The following is a 7,159-nucleotide window of genomic DNA, read 5'->3' as shown; positions in this document are numbered from 1 at the left end:
TAACATATTAAGACGACTATAAATTGATTAAATCATAGTGGAATATGACGCGTAACGTACATTATGGGGAAAATTGTATATTGTGTTCATCAATTTAAGAGCACAAGACAAGTAGTGTGGTGGACTGGTCTACCAATATTTTGCAATTCACTTTGTCCTCAATCATTTCTTACTATATTTATTATTTTCTCTGATAATTAGGGGCCATATTTGCAAATATGAATTTACTAGATCTGTCCAGCTATGCATGATCAATAAATTATTACTTATATTTCTTTCTCTATAAACTATAAATGTATTTGTCATGATCTTGTTTCTTCATACAATCTTACCTTCTCTTTTTTTCGTTTTTCTACATGATCTTCTTACCTTTATTGGTGATATAACAACAATAACTACATACTCAATATATTATTACAACATCGGATCTTGAGAGGATAATATATATGCTGACCTTATTCCCTACATTGTGCAGGTAGAGAGGTTGTTTCCTATAGACTCTTACCTTTATTGATGTTAGTTCTAAATGTGTCATAATATTTATTTTCTTTGACTAAAAAAATGGCATTCTTACGATAATAGTTTGTAAGATATAAAAAAAGAACCGCGTTCTTCATACCTTTTTAATCTGGTTTTCGAATTATTAGAATGTTATTTTAAGAAAATTTTAGGATAATTTTTATTCCGGTGGATAGTTGTTTGAATGTACACGAAAAATTAGATATATTGATTTCATACTTTAATTCCACTATATCTTTCTTGGATAAACGAAAAAATTCATTACCTTATCCAAAAAAAAGTGTAACATTTTCATTATAACCAAGAATTGTTTCCCGTGTATCAAACATATATGGATTGATATTCGATATTCTATTTGCGATTTAAATTCCCTGTTTGAATAATATTTGAAGTTCAAGACATGAGAAATGAAAGAAAATACAGAATACTTAGGTCCTGGATTGCCATTGAAAATCTGCTTTTGGCGAATATACTGTGTTGAAATTTTAGAAAAGAAAGAGGAATCCGTTGTACGAGCCAGCCAACTCAAAGATTTCACACCATTAAAAATATTATATATTTTATTTTCATCTACCAATATATTACTTTTGTTCGTACGACTTATATGTAGCTTCATTCATTCTAGTATGGCTAGTAATGAAACTAAATACTTTATACTGTTAAAGTTTCCAAATTATTTTTGCTGGCACCGATAAAGGTGTGATTTTTTGAAAATAAAATTACAAAGTCCTGTACTAGTAGAACTAAAAGATAGGAAACTTCATTATCCACATCCAAGATAGATAATACTATAGTCCCACTAAGCTCTTGTCTTATCATTGGAACATTTAAATATTAATCGTATAATGTCAAATGATCACCTAATACCTTTATTTAATTTAAATAATTATTCTTTGGGACCAAAAACGAAATTTCACCTAATGCCTTTGTGATTTTGAAAAGAGAATACAGTACTTTATTTTGAAATGAGAATATAGTAATAAATGTATCTTCTTTTCTCCCCTCTTGGCCCCTCATCAAATGATAATGTTTTGTAACTATCTCAACCTTAGACGCCAAAACATCCTTCCTTGCCTCTTGCTCAAGAATGCTCTCTTCAAATGGCAGTAAACCACCTGTTTTAAATCAATATATATATTATAATATGTATGACGGATATGTATAAATTTTATTAAAATAATATTTTCATAAATCATTCCTTTTTATTGGTTTACTTGTTAAAATAATAAGTTAATAATGAAATATATTTGAATGGAGCTAATTATAAAAAAATAGAGAATTATATACTTGACATCGACAAATTTAAGATTGATCTAAAGTTGATTGATTGATTTACTATACAACAACAACAACAACAACACACCCAGTGAAATTTTATAAATAGGATTTGGGGAGGGTAGTATTTACGCAGACCTTACCCAGGTAAAGAGGCTGTTTTTACAATCCTAACCAAAAAAAAGTTTAAACCAATTTAACTTTTTTTTTTTGATAATACAAATTAACTTTACTATAGGAAAGCTCATATTGTTTTCAATGTATCCATTTTCATTAGAATAGAAACTTTAGCCTTCAAAGAAATGCGAACTAATACACTTCATATTCACAAAAGTTGGAGCTTGTAGCCAAGATTTTTGTCAAGTATGGACTACTTTTACTTTAAATGATGAGAAACATTTATATTACAATATTGATCACATAATAAGGTTCTCTTAAAATGTTTATTAATAAGACCAAAATTAAGACAAAAAGATAAAACTTGCAAGACAACAAAATTTATGAAAACAAAGATGTAACGTCTCTTACTTGTTTTATCCAAACAAACGATAAAGGAAAGATATCAATAGGAGTATAAAAATAGGAATTATATACCATTAAAAATCTTTGCAACACTAATTTCATAGATACTCAATAACTTAAAAAAACAAAAATAGCTAAATAGAATCTCTCAAATGCAGGAATATCTCTTTATAAGGATTTTTCCACAATCCGCTAATAGAATTATAGTCATAATTGACCATATGCTATAAACTGATTTAACCATAAAAGAGAATTTAGGTTTTATGCCATGAAAGTATAGTTAAATTTGTTGTCATATAGCTTTCTAACTTACTATAAACGGTTATATTAATATTTTAGTTTTTTGGATTAAATGCTGTAATTTTTTACACAAACCTAATAAATTAACTAGTTAAATAGTTTGCTTGGCCAAGTTTCTAAAATGCTTATTTTAAAAAGTGCTTTTTTGACAAATACTTTTGGTGAGAAATAATTTGGTTGATGTTATAAAACAATAAAAGTAGAAGAACAATATTGTAGAGAAAGAGAGAGAGGAAATTTTTATTGAATTTTAGGATGATTTACAATGGGGTAAGACCCCTCTATATATAGGGGAAAAATGACTTAGCCACAAAGTAAAACTCTCTACAAGATAGACGTTCACTCTAAATAGAATTCTATTCATAACACTCCCCCTTAAATGTCTATGCGATAAGTAATGTGCCTCACTAAAACCTTAACTAAAATAAAACCCAATGGGAAAAAAATTCTAGAAAAGGAAAAAGAGTACACATGTTTAATAAGACGCCTTTTGGTTGCCTCGTTAAAAACCTTGCAAGGAAAACCCAGTGGGACAAAACCTTGTAAGGGAAAAAGAGTGCAACGCGCATTGACCCCCCTGATGAGAGCATCATTTCACATCCTTGAGCCTTCGCATCCCAATCTCGTGCACTAGCTTCTTGAAGGTTGACGTCGGTTGAGATTTGGTGAACAAATCCGCCATATTATCACTTGAACGAATCTGTTGTACATTGATATCACCATTCTTTTGAAGATCATGTGTGAAAAATAACTTTGGTGAAATGTGCTTTGTCCTATCTCATTTTATGAATCCTCCATTCAATTGAGCTATGCATGCTGCATTGTCTTCATACAAAATTGTGGGTTGTTTGTCACATTTCAAACCACATTTGTCTCGAATGAGATGTATTATAGACCTTAACCATACACACTCTCGACTTGCTTCATGAATAGCAATTATCTCAGCATGATTAGATGAAGTAGCCACAATTGATTGCTTAGTCGATTGTCAAGATATGACAGTGCCTCCACAGGTAAACACATAACCTGTTTGAGATCGAGTCTTGTGTGGGTCAGATAAATACCCAACATCAGCATAACCAACAAGATCGGGACTGCAATTATTGTCATAAAATAAGCCCATATCGGTAGTCCCTTTTAGATACTGCAATATGTGTTTGATTCCATTCCAATGTCTCCTTGTAGGAGCAGAGCTATATCTTGCTAAGACATTAACTGAAAAAGTTATGTCAGGCCTTATAGTATTAGCAAGATACATTAGTGCACCGATTGCACTAAGACATGGTACTTCAGGACCAAGTAGCTCTTCATTCTTTTCTTGAGGCCGGAATGGATCCTTATTCACATCAAGTGATCGAAAAACCATCGGAGTACTTAATGGATGTGCTCCATCCATGTAAAACTGTTTCAATACCTTTTCTATGCAGGCAGATTGATGAATAAAACTTCTATTTGCCAAATGTTCAATTTGCAAACCAAGACATAATTTTGTCTTTCCGAGATCTTTCATCTCGAATTCCTTCTTTAAATAATCAATTGCCTTTTGGAGTTCTATAGGAGTTCCAATAAGGTTTATGTCATCAACATATACGGCAAGTACAACAAATTCTGATGTTGTTTTCTTTATAAAAATACATGGGCAAATGACATCATTTATATAGCCTTCCTTTAATAAATACTCACTAAGACGATTATACCACATTCGTCCTGATTGCTTTAGACCATACAACGATCTTTGCAATTTGATTGAAAACATTTCCCGGGACTTTGAATTATTTTCTTTAGGCATTTTGAATCCCTCGGGATTTTTCATGTATATCTCATTATCAAGTGAGCCATAAAGGTAGGCGGTAACCACATCCATTAAATGCATGTCAAGCTTTTCATGGACAGCAAAGCTAATGAGATAGCGGAAAGTTATAGCATCCATAACGGGTGAATATGTCTCTTCATAATCGACACCAGGCCTTTGTGAAAATCCTTGTGCAACAAGGCGTGCCTTATATCTTTGTACCTCATTTTTCTCATTTCTCTTGCGTACAAAAACCCATTTATAGCCAACAGGCTTAACACCATTAGGTGTTTGAACTACAGGCCCAAAAACTTACCGTTTTGCAAGTGAGTTCAACTCTGATTGGATTGCTTCTTGCCATTTTGGCCAATCAAGTCTTTGTCGACATTCTCCAACAGATTGAGGTTCAAGATCCTCACTTTCTTGCATAATGCTAGATGCAACATTATATGCAAAGACATAATCCACCACTATATCCACTCGATTCAACTTTGTCTCAATATCGATTAGATTTATTGATAGTTCCTTATTTTCTTGAGCCTCGGGCTTAGTGGATTCTCATGAATCTCAGAATTTATTAAATTGTGGATTTTTTCATGAGGTTCTTTCGTAGTGTCATTTTGATCATTTGTTTACCTTTTTCTAGGATTTCGATCTTTGGAACCTAATGGTCTTCCACGTTTTAGGCATGCTCTTGACACATTAGCTATGACACTAGAAGATTGTCCAATAGGGACATCAATACGGATTGGAACATTCTCTGTAGGGATGTGTAATTTTGCTATCCTTTTCAAATCCGTAAATGCGTCTGGCATTTGATTTGCGATTCTTTGTAAATGGATAATCTTTTGCACCTCTTTTTCACAAATAGAGGCACGTGGATCAAGATGAGATAATGATGGATTTTCCCACAAAATTTCCCGTTTGGTTTCACCAACTTCTCCCCCTAATTTTGGGAAAAGTGTCTCATTGAATCGACAGTCTGCAAATCGTGCAGTAAACAAATTCCCTGTCAATGTTTCTAGGTAACGAATGATGGAGGGCGATTCGAACCCGACATATATTCCTAACCTTCTTTGCGGACCCATTTTGGTGCGATATGGTGGTGCTACAGGCACGTATACTGCGCATCCAAAAATTCTTAAATGGGATTTATTAGGTTCATGACCCAAAACTAGTTGCAACGAGGAATATTTATGATAATTTGTCGGTCTGAGACGAACTAGCATTGCTGCATGCAAAATGACATGACCCCAAACAGAAGTGGGCAGCCTCGTTATCATGAGTAACGGTCTTGCTATCAATTGCAGATGTTTAATTAAAGACTCTGCAAGATCGTTTTGAGTGTGAACATAAACTACAGGATGTTCCACTTTTATCCCAATTGATAAGCAATAATCGTTAAATGCTTGGGATGAAAACTCAACAGCATTATCAAGTCTGATAGACTTAATTGGATTATCGGGAAATTGTGCCCGTAATCGAATTATTTGTGCCATTAATTTTGCAAATGCGAGGTTGCGAGATGACAATAGGCACACATGAGACCATCTAGAAGATGCATCTATTAAAACCATAAAATATCTAAACGACCCACTAGGTGGGTGAATAGGTCCACAAATGTCCCCTTGTATACGTTCCAAAAACGCAAGGGACTCAATTCCAATCTTTGTTGGTGATGGTCTAATAATTAACTTATCAAAATTCATTATTTAAAAGAATCTTTAAATTCTTTAATGGATGCACATTTGAGTTTTCTATAATTCGTCTCATCATAATTGATCTAGTATGTCCCAATCGATCATGCCAAAGTACAAAAGTATTGAAATCAGTAACCTTTTGGTTTACGGTAGAATGTGCCTCAATTGCACTAATTCTTGTCCAATATAGGCCACAAGATAAAGACGGGAACTTCTCAATAACCCTCTTTTGGCCAGAGACATTCTTGGTAATGATAAGATATTCAAGATTATTCTCATCGATTGTCTCAATATGATATCCATTTCGGCGGATATCTTTAAAGCTCAACAAGTCCCTCTTGGACTTGGAGGAGAACATTGCATTCTCTATGATAAGTACTGTTCCCTTAGGCAGAGTTATAGTAGCTCTTCCAGAGCCTTCAATTAATTTACTACTACCAGAAATTGTAGTAACATCTGCCTTACACATACTTAAATGAGAGAAATATTTCTTCTCTTTAAATATTATATGTGTCGTACATGAATCAACTAAACAAATATTTTTACAATTGAACGTTGATCCATATTTGCTTTGTGAGATATCCATATTTACTTCCCATATTTTGACATACAAAAGAAATATACGAATAAGCGTTAGTATTTTCAGAGAAAATGGGAAGAAAACAAAGTTAAACCTATGATAAATAATGACATCTTAATAACAATTACGCAACTAATAGTGTACTATGAACTATTCAGTGAGTATGTTATTATTTACATAATTTTTATGCATATGACTGTTAATAACAAAATAACAGCTTAATTACAACAAGACAAGTCAAACATTGATAATATAGTTGTCAAGCAAATAAAAATTATACAGTTGTTTTGTATTTTTAATTTTGTTTCTTTAATTATTCTACATACACACAGAGCTGCATGCGTGCATGTGAATATGTTTATGAATGTGTTTATATATTCTATTAAGTCATTGTTCATCAATCAAGCATTAATTAAGAATTGCATAAAAAAAATATTGCTATTAATTTTAAAAACTTCTTTAAAATATAGA

Source organism: Nicotiana tabacum, chromosome 1 (assembly GCF_000715075.1).
Source record: "Nicotiana tabacum cultivar K326 chromosome 1, ASM71507v2, whole genome shotgun sequence".
Lineage (NCBI taxonomy): Eukaryota > Viridiplantae > Streptophyta > Magnoliopsida > Solanales > Solanaceae > Nicotiana > Nicotiana tabacum.
Note: the sequence above shows the minus strand (reverse complement) of the source record.